Source organism: Mus caroli, chromosome 18, assembly GCF_900094665.2.
Source record: "Mus caroli chromosome 18, CAROLI_EIJ_v1.1, whole genome shotgun sequence".
In the NCBI taxonomy this organism is placed as follows: domain Eukaryota; kingdom Metazoa; phylum Chordata; class Mammalia; order Rodentia; family Muridae; genus Mus; species Mus caroli.
Genome location: NC_034587.1, coordinates 48,049,385 through 48,068,408, shown reverse-complemented (window position 1 = coordinate 48,068,408; position 19,024 = coordinate 48,049,385). Strand labels below are relative to the sequence as shown.

Sequence of the window (19,024 nt, the reverse complement as noted above, 5' to 3'; positions counted from 1 at the left end):
AAGGAAGTCAGGACTGGAACTCAAGCAGGTCAGGAAGCAGGAGCTGATGCAGAGGCCATGGAGGGATGTTCTTTACTGGTTTGCTTCTCCTGGCTTGCTCAGTCTGCCCAAGACTACCAGCCCAGAGATGGTACCACCCATAAGGAGCCCTCCCCCCCTTGATCACTAATTGAGAAAATGCCTTACAGTTGGATCTCATGGAGACATTTCCTCAACTGAAGCTCCTTTCTCTGTGATAACTCCAGCCTGTGTCAAGTTGACACACAAAACCAGCCAGTACAATGATAATCAGTAATTCTATTCATCTCTATAGGCAAAGGCATTTCACTGTAATGAATTTTATTCCATGGACTGTTCTTTCACTGGTCTTACCCTTTAAAAGTACATATAATAAAATGAGCTTATAAGTATAATCCTAAATAGATATTTTATGAAGCATTGTACTGTGGGACATGGTACCACAGATTTTTATCTCCATGTGTTAAGTTGTTTCACCAGATATACAAGAAACTAGCAACAAATGATATTATTCCAAACATGAAATTGCATTCATCTATCTCTCTGTTGTCCTTGTCTAGGATTTGGGTCACAGCCATAGAGACTTTCAGCAGAAAAGCAGGTGCCAAAAGACTCCTTTCACATTGTAGTTTCAACCCTTCTGGAAAGTTCTATTGGTTGATCTGTACTCATAGACCTCTTGTCAAATTTGTCTTTTATTTGCATCGTTATTCTCATCTTGTATCACCTGCAGATGGATTTCAAAGGTGATCCCACTTTAGAAACTAATCACAGTAAACAAAGTATGAGATCCAAGGCTGAGTTTAAATCAAGAGTCTTATTTCTGTCTGACTTATGTATTAGTATAAATGATTTATAATGGTTGATACAGGTACTCTTATGCTTATCTCACTGTACCTATAATACTCTTTGTAATCCGTAAGTAATTCTTGGTGATTATACTGTTAATGTTAATAAATTACTTACTTTTGAAATTACATTCTTTAAAATAACTGTTAACTTAGTGGCTCACTTAGGTAGTGAGTTACAATAGAATGCATTAATTTTCTCCATCTTTTACTTGCTTACTTAATAATAAGAGACAAAAATTAATATGATTTATATTTCATAAACAGATTAACTGGTGTCATATTACATATCAAGGTATAATGAGGTTACCTAGAGGTAAACAGGAGAAATTTAGTTATCTACTAGAACTAGATATGTGTCCTGTTACCAGACAATAACAATCTTTGTCTCCTATGTTAAACGTCCCATTTAATTGACTATTACAGATTATTTGTAGATTCGTAGCCTTTGTTCTTATGCTACATGAATAATTATAGCCTGAACTACAATGATGGTGCTGTTATAATCATAAGGTGGCAGTGAAAGGTTTTTAGTTAAAAATATAAAATTTGACTCTTATTTTGTTTCATATGTCTGTGATTGTGTTTGTCCCGTTTGGTTTGGTTTGGTTTGGTTTTCTGTTTTGTTTTGTTTTGTTCTTTGCCTTTGGCCTTTTGCTTTTTGTTTTAGTTAGTTAGTTAGTTTGCTTTTGAGACAGAGTTTCTCTATGTAGCCTTGAATTTCCTATAACTCATTTTGTAGACCAGGCTGGCCTCAAACTCATAGAAATCCCTGTGCCTCTGCATCCCAAGTACTGGGACTAAAGACATGCACCACCACCACCCAGCTTATTTAATATGTTTTAAATATCATTTTTAGAAAAATTTTATAGCTGATAAAACCATCAGGGGTTTCTTCTAGGCACTATTCTCAGTGATCTAGGCATGCATACACAAGACATATACAGGCTTTGCTCTTAGTGAATAATATCTGTCTGCATATTTTTTATGTTCACATATAAATAATATATATATAGCATGCTTATACATATGTGAATATAGACAATATATATGAACATGTATGTCATTTAATAAATTCATATTGAACATACAGGAACAGTTATGCTCTTTCTTAAAGTGTCTATATTTATGAAATAGCCTTTAAAATTGAAAACGTCAAAACCGTAAGTGCACTTAGTACCCATTACCTGTGGATAAGAAAAGTGAAAAGAATGAGTAGCCAGGTCACTCATGTTTGTATATGTTTCCTCTGAGATAAAAGCCTTCCATCTTAGACTAAAGCTCATTAAGACTGGGATATGAAAGGAGAAAGAACACAACTGGGGACTTTAAGGCAGGAACTTTACAGGGAGGTAAAACAAGGATATTCTAAGAGGAAGTGAAACATTACTTGCTGCAAGGAAGCTCATTAAGCTAAAAAAGTAAAGGACTCAGAGGATAAGGAACTCCCTGAAACTGGCTATGTTCATCTTCTCCATGCATATATAAGCAGTAAAGAGTTCTAAGAGGCACTTTCAGACAAGATGAGCTTCTTAGGAAAGGATTAGACCAAACTGAACAACTTGGAAACTATTCTGCCACTTACTGATCTTCAGACTGTTCATTGTTATCCAGGTGTTCAGACTTTGTGAGCTTACAGTGCTCTGTGTGTTCACTGCACTACCTTTTATTATCAGAAAAACTGCAATCCACTGTAGTCACTCAATCAAATCACATTTAATAAGTGGGTGGAAACAGGAGTCTAAACTTTCTAATTCAACTACTATTTCCTGAAAACCACCTTAATATACATAACAAAGATAAGGAATTACGCATTATTAAGCAGTGTTCAGACAAAATGTTTCTATAATGTTTTTCTTTCAAATATGGGAGGCAATAAGTCTAAAAGAATAGGGTATTTTACTATTCCATATTTTTATAAAATGAAAGGCTATTCATTGTTCACTTAAATTAAAACATGATATGGCAAAACATTCTATGACAGAACAGTTATATCAAATAATGACAGCATTATTTGATAAAACACTTATATTTCATGTGGAAGAAAAAGCATAAAATTGTGAAAAAAGGCATATTCCTATCATGTGGAGTCAATTATTTCAAAATTATTGGTGTTATGTTTTATTGTTTGAAAATTTCTCAAACATAAATTATATAAATAGACAAAGATAACAAGAGTGCTATGCATTTCTTCTGTAGAGAGTTGAGTCCAGAATATAATTTGGCATAGACTGAGATTGAGACAGCACATGTTAGAATATTTGCTATCTGTTTAGATATAAGATGTAATTATTTTACTATAAATCAAATAATAAAAGAGGTTTTAGAGTGATTTAATTTTCCTATTTGTGTAGAGTGCAGATGTGTATGCTTTTACTTGGATAAGCAATGGCAACAGATCAACAAAATTTAATATACAATTTCAGTGAGACAGATATAGAATAAAGAATAAAATATTAAAAGGAAAACAGTCAGGGAATAAATGAGAATGAATAACATGCAAAATCTTAAGAAATCATCATAAGAAAGAATGCTAAATACTAAGTCCATTATTATATCCTCAGAATCTAATTTCTACCAGAAGATTGAGGAACAAGAAACTGATTTATGGGTCTTATTTCTAAGGTTGTGGATAATTATTTTTTGAACCAATTGACAAATGTATTATCACTAAGATAAAATAAAATGTACAATAAATGTTTTTCCCAATTTGGATCTCTAAATAGCTGATAAATTTCCTACAATATAGAAGCTTTATAGAAGTCTCATTGCCAATGAAAAGATTTTTGTAGACTTCCTTTACAACTTTTTAAAAATAAAAAGTGAAATTGACAAATACTTTATTATAAATGAATTTAGATTTAAATCCAACCAGAGAGTATATATGATGTTTGCACTTTAACATATGCAACATCTTACCTCCCATTGAAAATCAAGTATATTTTAAAGGAACTTAATTGATTATGAAATGTACTGAAGACAAGGTTTATTAAAGCAGCGTTTTTAGTTTGTTGCTAGGATATCTATTGTTTTTAATTGTTCATACATAATTTTATATTTTATTGTTTTTTATTTTATTGTGTATTTGATGATGTGTGTGCATGAGAGAGAAGGAAAAAGAGAAAGAGGGAGAGAGAGAGAGAGAGAGAGAGAGAGAGAGAGAGAATTAATTTTGTGTATGACTGGTGCTCTGGAGGTCAGAAAAAAACTAAAACATCAGATCCCCTGAAAATTGAGTTATGGAGAATTGTGAGCAGCCATGGAGATTCAGGTGATTAAACCCTGGTCTTCTGAAAAACAAAACCAAAACAAACAAAACAGCAAGTACTCTTAACTACTGAGTCATCTCTCCAGCCCATTGTTAATTTTTTTTTATAAATAAAATCATTGAAATTTCTTTCCTTATATATGATGTAATAGTTTCATAGATTTTCCTCGGATTGAGTCATGTGTTTCATAAGAGAAAAACTGGCATTTTTGGTATTTCCACAATATGTCTCAAATCGTAGTCATACTTACAAATGGATTTAATGAGAATGAAATGTTCATGTCAGCTAGAAATCCAAAACATCTCTCTTCTTTTTTAATTAAATTAAACATGAAAATCTATTTTCTGACAATATAATTGAAAATTACCTCGATGGAATTAATGTATCAGATAATGTTTTAGTATTGTTTGCTATTTTGATACCAAGGGCCAGAGTAAAATATAGGCTAGGATGTAATACCACACACAGTTGAATAAAAAGCATTGTCACATTTGTCTGTAATGCTATGACTATAATATCAGGGTCAAGATTCTGGTATACCAATCTTATTAATTCTAAAATTACCATTTGGACTTTAGAGTTTTTCTTTTTTAAATGCATGTCCTAAACAACAACAACAACAAAAGGACAAAATATTCTGCTTCAAAATTAAATCATATGAACTTATGATGTTCAATGTAGGTTTATCAAAACTTGGACAGAAAACTGAAATGACATATTCCCTAAATTGTGATAATAATATACAAGAATATTTGTTCTCTGGTCCTCTTCTTATCTAAAGGCTACTGTCAGAATCCCAATAACAGACCTAAACACATGTACATTAGTGTTATACATTTCATTGCTATTTTTAATCCTTTACTGTATAATATATTTTCCAGACTTTATTATAAAGTCCTTCAAAGTTGGACTTTATTTTTTCAGGTAATATTTGCTGTCTAGCAAAAGATGAACCCATGTACTACCTTGGTGATGAGTCCACACCTCTGCTATAGACCACGAAATCCTGAAAAATAGAGTGGCTTCTCTCTTGGTTCAGATGAAACATGGATTCCAGCTACATTGCCATTTATTTTTATTCACACACTTGACTTAGGAATAAGTGTTAGATACAGTGTTGCCCAAGGAGAGGCCAGAGAGAGCCTTTAGGGTGATGACAGGAGATGCTTAGTAAACCTTAGGAAAATAAGACACAGGAAAGGATGAACACTTACCTCCTTTCAAGATTTTGAAGTCTTCATTGATCTGCAAGTGTAACAAAAATTACACCATCATATTGGAGATTTATAGACCTACCAAGCAGAGAAAGTGAAACTTCTTTCTTCCCTCTACTAGTGGCTTTCTTTCCAATGTTAGCTGCTGAAGCCTTGCAACATTTGGGCATGAAAAATGCTTGAGTTCTTTATATGTAAGTCTAATTTATTGAAGTTGTCTGATATCTGAAGTGATTGTCAACCTAAATAGCATAGGTTTTTTACTATATAAAGATAAACTTCAAATATGTCAAATAAATAGTAAATTGAATTTCACTATAGAATGTGAACACTAGACAAATTTGATATATATATGCAACAGTGAAATATATTATAGGAGTTCTGAAATAGCACCGGCAAAGTAAATGTCCAATAACTGAAACTCAAACAAGCAAAATATCTTATAAAGATAACGCATGGATTCCAAAAATAATTGACCTTTTGTTTAATGAAGAATGCCTTTCTATATAGAGAAGGAGCAAAAGCATAAAAACTCATTGTTATTTTAAATTTAAACTACTCAGTGGAAAGCACAGTTGATACACAAAGCAAACCTCATGCAGGTTTGATTTGGATATGAAGCGATACAGCCTTAAAGTTGTCCATAAAGGTCCTTTCTGATACTAAGATTTAATTAACACTCCTGGGTCTGACTGCTATGCTTCCGTTTTGAACACTGGTTCATAAAGAGCAGAGTCATTGAGGGCACCAGGTAGATATCATACTGATCATTTCACAGTAGAAATATTCCACAATGTTCTTATCAGGCCATTTTCTTTGTAAGTCAAATGCCTTCATCTCTTTTGACTGTTACCAGGATGGAAGGCAGAGTATATATGTGTGACAGGTAGCCTTGACATGTTGTTTGTGGCCAGGAGCAAAGTAGGAAATTAAAAATAGACACATGTAAGAGAAAGTTTTGTGTTTCTGTGTAATTTCTCTTGAGCATTTATTAAATCAATCACTATAACTATTTGTTTATGAGTTTCATTGACAATTTTTAAAATAAATGCTGATAACCAGAAAAATTAAAATTAATGGCTTCAACAGAAATAAGATATATAAAACTATACTATTTAATTTTATAAATATTTTCATATGTTTGTAACTATATACATATAGTTTTAGCTCCTAATTTTATAAGAATGTAAAGGGGCTAATAAAAAATTGAAGTGCTTTGAATCATTAATTTTGAGTTGGGATTGGTATTATCAATTATTAGTATAGGAACTTATTTTTTAGTAACATGTTCATCACATTATAATACAACCTTTCAATTTAAAATAGTCATCAAATAATGAGTAAAATGGTTATTACAATTACTGTTAGAGTAAAAATTATGAATAAATTAATCCTTTCCATCATCCTTTTCTTCAGCTGTCTGCAGTGCCTGGTGTGCAGACCTTACGATCGATGTGTTCACTCATTTGTGAGGTCTGTTTACTCGCTCCACCACTTATTAAGTTTTCACCCACTCAAGGGTTATACCAGCCAAAGATGGGACAGAAGTAAAAAAGAAGTAAGTGTAACTGCTGGAACGTATAGCATCAATTCGGTTTGTAATATAAGGAAGAAAGAGAAGCAGAAACTTAGGATTATGAGGCTCAGATGTTTTACAGATGTCTAATGGTGATTAATTGATTAGATAGAAACCATAGAATGTCAACATGGGAAATAAACTGAAAAATAAATAGATTTAAAGGAAGAAAATTAGAATTGACTGCATTTCAAAAAAGAGAAATTCAGTGGCACTATGGGGAAATGACTCACACAGGTGAGAAGCACTCCATTACAAGGTCAAGGGAGATGAAGGGATTGGAAAAGGACTGAGCACAGAAGAAAGACATTTTTGATGCATTAAAGACAAAAGAAGACTTGGAAAATAATGCTAGAACTATTTTTTTGTATTTACATTTTTTGGCATTTACATTTTTCTCTTGTTGGAATATTTTTGCAGATGCTTTTAAATAAACTATTCTAATTTATTTAAAAATTGTGATGAGCACACATGGAGGGCACGTTATATGTGAGCCACTTCTTGTTACTATTATATCCAAATGCCAGTCAGAGTCCCATGCAGGAAAAGGCCCTTATGGTGCACAGCCAGCTGGAAGAGAGCATAGATGACCTCAGCCTCCAGCCTCTAGAGAGAAGACCTGCACAGATGAATTGGCAGCCTTTGGAGCAACTTCCTGTGTTCTTCCTACTGAAAAGGATTAGCAGGAGGTACAGGAGCCAACTTCAAAAGACAAAGTGTTTTCTGCAGTTTTCAAACATGAAGAATAACAAAAGAAAACAAGTCCAGCACTTATTTGACTTTATACATACCACTCTTGTCATGGCTGCTTCTTTTCTATGAACTCTTAATACACTTCAGGCAAATGACTTGGTATTAGCTTAGACATGAAAGTGTCGTCCATGTTAACAAGAATGTGTAAGCATATAGTTTTCCAAAATGTAACATTAGCACATTGTTTGGGAAATTAATATAAATAAATAAATTCTAATTTAATTTAAGTTTCTGATTGCATATGGAAAATATCTGTTTACAGTACATGATACCTAATTATTCCATGAGTAGTTTGCCTGCATGTCAGTGTTTCTTTATTTTATGAAGTAGTAATCAATCCAAATGTGGAAGTTGGATTTCAGAGCAGTTTCCAAGACCACTTCATGGAGGCTACATTACAGATTATAGGTTTTAGTTATAAGAAATTGCATGAATACTTTAAAAATATATCAAAGCTATTACATATCTTATGGGCAAATGTAGGGCAGTGGTGATATCCCAGTTTATAAGTACCTGGTTTATGACCACGGGGACCTAAATTTGATCCCAAGAACCCAGATGAAATAGCTATGTTATTGATCTTCTAATTCCTTGCCTGAAGAGGTAGAGACATGGGATCATGTGGGCAACATTAGACAGCCAGACTGGTGCAATCAGTGAGTTGAAGTCAAGTTAGAGACCAGATCTCTAAAGATCAATACAGATAACACCTCTAAAGTGACAGACATTGTTGTTCTCTGATCTCCACAAACATCTAGACTTAAGTGTACTCATGTACACATATGAACAAACATACACACACACACACACACACATACACACACACAATGACAGACAAAAACAAGTACAGCTCTATGTACTCTACACTAAATCACTTCTGATGAAAAGTAATGTTGATAATAACTTAGAGTACAGTCATATACCTTACATGATGAAATTCTATGTTTGATTTATATCCTATCTAGAGCTCAAGAAGCTATCTTTAGCCAGGCGTGGTGGCGCACGCCTTTAGTCCCAGCACTCGGGAGGCAGAGGCAGGCGGATTTCTGAGTTCGAGGCCAGCCTGGTCTACAAAGTGAGTGCCAGGACAGCCAGGGCTACACAGAGAAACCCTGTCTCGAAAAACNAAAAAAAAAAAAAAAAAGAAGAAGAAATCTTTACAAAAATAATAGGACAAGTTTAGAAGATTTATAATTGTTGTCTATATGTAAAATACTTGTGTGAACACAGGGTCACTAGAAAGACCCACAGGTTTTGTAATATATCAAAACTGTGTCTAGAGAGTGGGTCTGAGGCTTTTCTTGTACTGGAGATACGCTGTGAAAAGATTGGGTTTATGTCAGATTTACTCAGATTTCTTCAGAGGACCCACTCATCTGCATTTATCGTAGCATTTAATATTTAAATGCCACATCCTCATATGGCTCTCAGTTTAAATGATCCATTTCACAAGTATAACACGTATGGAAAACAGGCACAAAGGCTCAGCAATAACTGAAGTGTCAAACTAATAGAGATCCTAGGTTTGGACTCGGAGCCACTTCAGAGCTTTGGGCTCTCAGATGAGATCCTAACTATATTTTGTACTCAGACTCCTCACTATAATTTGAGTGCTTAATTACACACCCACTAATGTAAAATAATAAAACAACTGTCTAAGATATTTAGTTGATTTATTTAAATGCATCTCATTAAGACGGGAAAATAAAATAGACATTGGAGCTGGAGGGAGGGAAGTAACTGGGTGGGAGAAGGAGTAAGGAGGGGAACAGATGAGGGGAGGAATCAGTTGTGGGGACTGGGAACAGATGAGGGGAGGAATCAGTTGTGGGGACAGGGGAGTGGGAGATGGCTGGCAGGGAGAGAGAATTTGGTGGGGAGTATATCTAGGACTAGCTTGAGACCTGGGATGAGAGAGCCCCTGGAAGACTATGGGGTGACCATAACTGAGACTCCTAGCAGTGGTGGGATATGGAGACTGAAGTAGCCAGCTCCTGTATCCAGGAGGGACCTTCAGTGGAGAGAGAGGGACATCAGCCTACCCAAAAACTTTCCACCTAAAATCTGTCCTGCCTACAAGATGAGGAGAGATAAAGATGGAGCAGAGATTGAGGAAATGGCCAATCAATGACTGTTCCAACTTTAGAGACAAATAACCCTTGGCATATAAATGATGCACTGCTATCCTTGTAGATTGGAGCTTAGTTTAACTGGGTCTCAAGAGAATTCATTCATCAGAAGATGGAAACAGAGGCAGACACCCACAGCTAAACATCAGGGGGAGCTGTAGGGTCTTGTCAAAAGTGAGCCAGAGGATCAAGGACACCACAAGAAGACCTAGATAGTCAAATAACCTGGGCCCATAGGCTCAAAGAGACTCAGCCACTAAGCTAAGAGCCTACAGGGGTTGAACCTGGAGCACTTACACATTTGAATCAGATATAGACCTTAGTCTTCATATGGATTTCTTAACAGTTGGAATAGTATCTGGGGGTGACTGTCTCTGATTCTGTTGCCTGCCACTGGATCCTCTTCCCCTAGCTAGGCTGACACGTTTTGCCTCAGTGGGAGAGGATGTGCTTAGTCTTGCTGGGACTTGATGTCTGAGGGCTGGTCAATACCCAAGGGCATTGGTGCTCCTTCTCTAAGGAAAAAGGGAGGGGTGATGTGGGGAGGAAGTTGTGAGGGTGGGGGTGGGAGGAGAGGAGGTAGGTGGGGCTGCTACCTGGAAGTAAAGTGAATAAATAAATTATTGAAAGCAAAATCAAAAATTATCCTAAGATATTTAGTTTATATTTTTCACACAAAGGACTGATTTTTACCCTTTAAAAGTTGGTAACACTATTATGTTAGTTTTAATATGTCTTATTTGTATTAGAAAAAATAATTTCCCTCTGCACCTGAAAATTTTCTAGATAGGTAAGCACATTTTTTTAAATAGCTTGTGAAAGAAATGTTAAGTCTTGGAAATGCAGGGACTGTAGACATTGTGTGCCACATTGACATAACAAGGTTGCAAAAATAAAATTTAAGGAGTCTTAGAGTGTGCAACTAAGCAGTCACTGAGTGTGTTTGTTTTGGGCAAGTCCAAATCACATTTTACCTAATTGCAATGTCATCAAACTCCTCTCATGTTGTCACAGACTAGAAAATATTATTTTAATACTCTCTCTCTCCCTCCCTTTGTGTATACATGTGTGAATGTGTCCCAATCTTTATAATGCCCTAACCAAATCACCTTCCTACCAACACAGATTATTGTCACACCTGGAAAAATGGTGAAATGAGGTGGGATGTACCTGTCACACTATTTTTAACTTTTGTATAGTAATTCCAGAATATCTTTACCAATTTAAAATCCCACCATCATTATACAAGTGCTCATTTAATCTGTACCCTACAAATACTTATCAGTTGATGTTCTGACAACATCCTAACAGGTGTGAAGTTGTAGCTCTCTGTAGTTTTGATTTGCATTTCTCTGTTCACTTAATGATAACTAGTTATGCTGGATATTTTAAATGTTTTTATGTTGTCTTTAGAAAAATGTCTACTAATTCCTTTTGCTAATTTTTAATCTGGATATTTGTGGGTTTTATTTTATATTTCATTCACGAACATTTTGTGATATTCTTATTATTTTAAATATTAATTGTGTGTTTGTGTCTATGTGTGTGTGTGTGTGTATCTAGTAATATGCAATTTGTGTAGGTCATTTCCTGCTTTACCTGGCTTTATACCTGGTAGCCTAGTGTGTGGTTTCTACAGGTCTACACAAATCCAAATTCTTTCTAGTTCTTATTCCCATAAAGCTGGCAAGCCAGTATCCTTTATTTGACTTTTCCATAAGTCCAGAATTGTTCTCAGCCTAATCAACATAAAGTAGTAGGACTACTGGGAGCTGAAAGTCACAGCAATCAGCATTTTAGATACATTATTATGCATTTATGTCTCATTCCACCAATAAAAAATTCTTAGAAGACAAACATGATTATGATTCTGCATTAGTTTATACAAAATATGTAGAAAAATAAACAGTGATTTGTAGTTTTGATAGACAGAATCATGGTTTTCAAAGATGTCCATATCCATCCTCAGAATGTGTTGGTGAACTTTCATATGTTAAGTGGGAATTTAGATTGTAGATTTGAAAGCACTGTTAACTAGTTACTTGAGGGAATTATAAACTGTTCTGGATTTTCCATGGTGGTCACAAGAATTCATTAAACATTGACAGGAAAATGGAAAGGCCAAACTGAGGTTGATTCAATATAGAGGGTCTCCCTTGGTATATTGCTCTCTCTTTGAATGAAGGAAATAGCCAAGATCCAAGGTAAGTTGTCAGACTTTAGATTCTGGAAGAAAGTGAGAAAGTGGATTGCCATCTGAAGTCTCTAGACTCCCTGATTTTAGAATAGTTCCTCATCTGAACTTCTATTATATCTATAAGTTAATGTGCTCAGGTTGTTGCTTCATGCCATTATTTTTTAAAAAGAATCTGCTAAGGCAACAGATTACAGTAGTGATAAACAGTATGAAGACAAACGTATCTAATAGGATGCAATGTGTTTGCAGTAAGCTGGGTGAATGTCCATGCACACTGGCCAGGAAGGGTGACTGGGAGGCTTAACATTTTTTAATCCTTCTGCTTGTAGGTGACCCATATAGTTTGTTGATTATCAGTACATTTTACAATGGATATTTTTATCAGAATACTGAGAGTGTTTGGATGAGTCAGCAATCAGTGGTTATACAGAGATTCTCTTCCTTGCTGGTCGGCCAACATATTTTAAAACATTTTGTATTCATTTTTCAAAATGAATATACTCAGTAATACACTTACAATATAAAGAGATTCATACACACACACATATAGATATAGATAGATATACATATAGATATGCATGTGTGTTTGTGTGTGTGTGAGAGAGAGAGAGAGAGAGATTCTTTTACATTACTGTTTTTTTGCTGAAAAGATTCTTCTCTCATACAATATATTTTGATTACAGCTTCCCCTCCCTACCTCCTCTTAGTTCCTCCCCATCTCACCTTTCCTACAGATTCATTGCAGTTTTGCCTCCTATTGTTAGAAAAGAACAGGTTTCTAAGAGATAGCAACCAAACATGACAAAATAAAATACAATATTACAAAGCAAAATCTATTATATTGAAATTAGACAAGGCAAACCAACAGGAGAAAAAGTCCCAAGAACAGGCACAAGTGTCAGAGGCCCTCTTAGTCTAACAATCAGGAGTCCCATAAAAATACTACATTGGCAACTACAATATACAAGTATGCAGAAGATCTGGTACAGACCCTTGTAGGCCCTGTGCTTGCTGCTTCACTCCCATGTGTGCCTTGCTTATTTGATTCAGAGAGCCTTGTTCTCTTCGTGTCCTCCATCCATCTGGTTCTTCCAAGTCTTTCAATCTCCTCGTCCACAGGATTTCCTGAGTGAGCTCTGAGAGGACAGATTTCAATAGAGACCTCCAATTTAGATTCTCTCTCAACATAATGTCTATGGGTCTCTGTATCACTTGCTGCCACAAGGAGCCTCTCTGAGGGTGACTGTATAAAGCATTGATCTATGAGTATAACAAAATAACTTCAGAAGTCATTTTGCTGAATATTTTTAGAACAGTAGTGTTTGGCTTAACCCTAGGTCTCTGGGCTATCTAGACTTTGGTTCTTGATTACCCAAGCATTGTTGGGTATGGGTTCCTTCTCTTAGAGTGTGCCTGAGGTAAAATCAGACATTGGTTGGCCACTCTCATATGTTCTGTGCTACTATTGTCTGAGCATATTTTCCAGGCAGGGCAGATTGTAGATCAAAAGTTTGGTGGTTGTGTTTGTGTCTTAGTTCCTCTGTTAGTAACTTGAAGAGTACTTTTCTGCACCAGAGATGAGGATGCATGAGTGAAAATTCCATGTAGGCACCAGTTCGACTTCTCTAGGTTCAATGAGTTCTGTGGTCATATGCGTATAAGGCATGTCATTGTTTACTTCATCTTAATTTAATGGTCACATACAAGGTATCACATGTAAATGTTCTCACTTGGTAAATAGTCCTATAAACTTCTACTTCCAAACTATGCAAAATTATAAAGATATATCTAGCTACCAATCCAACTAGACTGTTTTAGGAAAACAAGTTTAAAGATCTTGCCAAAGCTTGTAGGAGTAACCAACCAATATCTGATTTGACTTAAGGCTCACTCCACATGATGCAACCCATACCCAACACTGCTTCTAGAACCAAACACTCCTGTTCTACTACAGGAATATAACAATAAAATGACTACTAATGACAATTTGCTATACTCATAGATCAGGGCATTGCTTAGCCATGAGCAGAGAACTTTCCTCCTGCAGAATACAGAAAGAAATACAGAGACCCATAGTCAGACATATTAAGAGAATGAGATATCTTGGATCACTCAGTCCTAAATGGGATGTCTCCATCAAGTTCTCCTCATTGTTCAGGGAACTATACGGAAGAGGAGGCAAAAAGAATGTAAGAGCCAAAGGGAATGGAGGATACTACAAAACCATGATCAATGCACAGTTGAACTCACAGAGACTCAAGACCTGCATGGGTACAAAATAGCTGAGGTTCTAGAGCTGAAAGAAGTGGACACATGCCCTAATCTCTAAATCAGAAGCTATCTCCAGTTGATAAGCACTTGCAAGTGAAATTTTAGTTTCTTCCAAGAGTGTCTTCCTGAGGAAAAACTACTTTTAAGCGTAGGCTACATGCTCAGCAGTAGATGACCAACAGAAAATAAATTCAAAAGCATCTTTGGAGGTCCCTTGTCTCATAAGGTCATGGGAGGGCTCTTATCGTTTATCTAGTATCTTTTTTGTTTATATGAGTTTTTGTTTTTTGTTTGTTTGGTTGGTTGGTTTTGGAGACATGGTTTTTCTGTGTATCCCTGGCTGTACTGGAACTCACTCTGTAGACCAGGCTGGCCTTGATCTGCTTGCCTATGCCTTCCGAGTGCTGGGATTAAAGGCGTGTGCCACCACTGCTCAGCTAGTATCTTTTTAAATTAATTTTTCTCACCCTACTTTTTCTTTATGTATATATTATGGCTTCCTGTTTAATGTTTTCATGGAATTCCTAAATGTGCAAATAATTCTCTCTCGTGCACGTGCTCTCTCTTCTCTCTCTCTCTCTCTCTCTCTCTCTCTCTCTCTCTCTCTCTCTCTCTGTGGTGTGTGTGTGTGTGTGTGTGTGTGTGTGTCTGTGTCTTGGGACTTCTCTTGGGCTCTTTCCTTTTGTTTGCCTTGTCATATTCTGGTGTTGTTGATGTTGTTTTATCTTACCTTATTTTATTTTATTATTATTTATTAAAATGTTTTATTTTCTAATGAGAAACAAATTATCTATATGGGTGGGTAGATGGGGGGAGGATCTAGGAGAAGTAGAGGGATGGAAAACCTGTTACCAAGTTATATTATATGAAAAATCATTTTCAATAAAAGAAAAAAATCTATAAGCAAAGAAATGGAATTCTAAAATTTCAATGAGTCCGATTGATTTTGAATCCTAAATCACACACAGTATTAATAACAATGTATTGTGAATGATTTTCCCTGACATTCCATTTTTATCTGTCCAGAGTTCAGGCTAAAAATGCTTTTTTTTTTTCTTCCCTTTCCCTTCTCTTGTCAGGGAAGAGCAAGTTATGCAAAGTTTTTTTGGAAACAGAAATGCCTCTTGGTTTAAAAAAGAGAATTCCTTTAAAAATCAAAAAGTACGTGGTTGCAAAACTCATGAAATACATTTAGCATACTGAACAAGGCCTCACATCAGTACTTGGCATAACATCAAAGTGATTTGGGGCTGTGGTTTACTCTTAGTGCCCAGTAATCCCAAGTATGGAAACATCTTAAGTCAGGGCTTGCTATATCTAAATGTCTTGAGCAATGTCTTCAAATTGTAAGATATACTTAGCATCCACAACATATTACATAAACATTGTTTTTCTGAAATTTCAGATCAAAGTTTTTAAATATTTTATCTGACTTCCAATAGTTAAGGATAAGTGCAAAGATGATTTTGTAGATTTTACCTTTTTTTAGAGGTTCATCTCAATGTGTCCAATTAAGTTTATGAAAAGCCAGTCACAATAAACATCCAGAAGTGAGATAACACTTTACTTTGGGAACTTAAGGGACTTTCAGTATGTATATAAATGAAAACAGTGATTTACAGTTGATTAAAATAGTTACATGTCCTCATTCTTTACAAAATGAGATATAATCCCATCTAAATTTGTAAATACAAACTAATTCTATTTAATACATAGTATGGAAATATTCTTCCACTTTGCTCTGTGTCAAATGAGAAGGGCCAATGAAGGGAAGACTGTGCATCCTCCATTCCAGAAATTGCCTAAAAAATGATGCCGGGTAGGAGAGTTAATTTGGAAGCCGTGTTTTCAAGACATAAATGGAAAGCACTTTAGCAGCAAGACCACAGAATATGGGGTACTATATGTGAAGAGAGCCACAGGCCAAACTCCAGGTACAAAGGAAAAACAAGACTCAAGACAGATGCACTATACTAATTTGAAAGGGAAAAGTATCTCAAAGTCCAAATGTTTTATGAGAGAAAGCCCTTATACACATAACTATGTAACAGAGTCTTTTTTGTCTGGCTTTGAAAAGCTATGCTAAAAATCAGATCTCAGTCAAAACTCTGACCCATAATCATTCCTGATTGAAAGAACTACAGGGGTGGAAATGGAGAAGAGCCTGAGGAAAAGAAGGTCCAGCGACAGACCCAAAGTGGGATCCAGTTTAAGGGGAGGTCCCAAGGTCTGACACTGAGGCTATGGAACATTCATGGAAAGGGATCTATCATGACTGCTCTCCGAAAGCAAAAAGCAGCTGAAAAAGTCAGATGCAGATACTTGCACCCAACCAGTGGCCAGAAGCTACTGACCCCTGCAGTTGAATTAGGGAAAAGCTGAAAGAAGTTGAGAAGGAGGGCGACCCTGCAGGAGGACCAGCAGTAACAATTAACCTGGATCCCCAAGATCTCTCAGGCACTGGACCACCAACCAGGCAGCATACAACAGCTGATATGAGGCCCCCAACACATATACAGCAGTGGACTGCTGGGTCTGGGTTCAGTCAGAGAAGATGCACCTAACCCCCAAGAAACTGGAGGCCCCAGGAGTGGGGAGGTCTGGTGGGGTGATGGTGAGGGAGTGAGGACATCCTCGTGGAGACAGGGGTGTGGGGAGGAGGTAGGGGATGTGGAAAAGTCAGAGGGTGGACCGGGAGGGGATTAAAGTCTGGAGTGTAAAAAAAGAAAAGAAAAGAATGAAAAAACAATTAATAATAATAATAATAATCAGATCTCTCTCTCTCTCTCTCTCTCACACACACACACACACCCCACACAAATGTTTCATTTTGTTTTAGTATATACTTCCTGGACAAAACCATTAAATGTAAGACTGTGTACATTTTTTTTTTCATGTACCAAAAACTAAAACTAAATTCAGAAAGTTTGGTGAGAAATTTTTCTCTTCAAAATCTCTGTGAAAGACCTGGAGCAATTTGCAGATGATCAGTTTAGGAATATGTTGGAAGAGTTCATTTTAATTAAATGCTACTTTAACCTGAGCATGCTCACTAATATCCAGTCATTGTCTTTAATCTCATGCCTTTAAATTCTTAAAAAAAACAAACAAACAAACAAAACAAAAAGCTGAACATCTGTCACACACATTTTGTATAATTCTGGCACATTTAGTTTAAAATTTCATCTAGGGTAGACCTGTGATATAAGTTGATTTAATGTAATTTAATCTGCAACTCTATTTCTTACATTGCCTACACCCCTAGATCCTCTCTCCTCATTAAATAACAGATGTCTCCTTTAGGTTTCCTTTTTATTCCCTTTGTAATATGCACATTTTCCACTTTTTTTCTGACTGAAATTTACTAGAACATTGACATTTTTAAGTCATGACACTTTGGTACAATTTTTTTCTTAGCGATCATAAGGAAGCTGTTCTCTTACATTTAAACCCAACTTAGGGCTCATTACATCACAACTGTCCTAAGGGAGCAACCCCTCAGTCAGAGAAAAGCAAGCAAACACCGTTCTGTTGAAAACTTGAGATAAGTAACTGATAGCCATATCTAAGGCTCTTGATTTGAGCTCTCTAAGCTTTTGATGAATTGATTAGAAAAAGCTTTCGGTTGCTGTTGTTGTCTTTCACCACTCCTAAGATTAGAGGCAAGAAATTATGGATAATACTGACTACATTGAAAAGAACTTCTAGCAAATGATGGAATTGGAAAGGTGAAGTTATGAATCATATTGGTACTAAATTCAAAATTTGCATTGAATTCTGTGATTGTTTTACATTCATTAGAAATGCTGAGAAATGAAATGAATGATTATCATTTGGTAACTCAAAAATCAGCAAGTTATTAAATTGAACATATGTCAGTTTTCTGGTGGCCTCTGACCCTGTGCCAGGCTTCTGAGCCACTGTTTACAGCTTCACAGAGGGAGCTAAGACAGGTCAGGTCTATCCCAGACGCCATACATCTATGCCATGGAGGCATTACAGAATCCTCTAGCCTTCATGCTCTCAGGCAGATCTCTACCTTATGTCTCTTCCAGTTCAAAGAAAGAACAAACTGGCTTTTCTACTCATTATTTTATTTTCTATAATTACAATAGAACTATTTCACAAAATCCCAAGATAAACTTTTATGTTTATCTTTAAAAAAAAGATATTTTTATTTCCTAGGTACCTATGTTTTGCCCAATCGTGTGTATGTATAACACATGAATTTTCAGGGCAATCAGCACAGATCTCCTAGAACTTTTAAACTGTTATGACAGACAATGGTGAGCCATGTGTGTGTGTGTGTGTGTGTGTGTGTGAGTCCTAACGTGAGTCCTCTGTAAAAGCTGCAAGTGCTCTGAGCAGCTGAATTAGCTCTCCAAGCAAATTTTCATATTCTTTTTTATTATTTATTTTTTTATTAGGTATTTATTTCACTTACATTTCCAATGCTATCCCAAAAGTCCCCCACACGCTCCCCCACCCACTCCCACTTCTTGGCACTGGCATTCCCCTGTACGGAGGCATATAAAGTTTGCACGACCAATGGGCCTCTCTTTCCAGTGATGGCCAACTACACCATCTTCTGATACAGATGCAGCTAGAGACACGAGATCCAGGGAGTGGGTACTGGTTAGTGCATATTGTTGTTCCACCTATAGGACTGCAGATCCCTTTAGCTCCTTGGGTACTTTCTCTAGCTCCTCCATTGGGGGTCCTGTGATCCATCCAATAGCTGACTGTGAG

General features: G+C 36.0%; 1 long non-coding RNA gene across 1 annotated transcript in view; it reads right to left on the bottom strand.

The window, feature by feature from the left end:
• The window catches only part of LOC115029897, a 39,558-nt gene that overhangs the window by 15,911 nt on the left and 4,623 nt on the right, over positions 1-19,024 (bottom strand). The window contains exon 2 of the long non-coding RNA XR_003835473.1: positions 5,350-5,380. This is a non-coding gene — a long non-coding RNA (uncharacterized LOC115029897). The remainder of the gene's footprint in view (positions 1-5,349; positions 5,381-19,024) is intronic.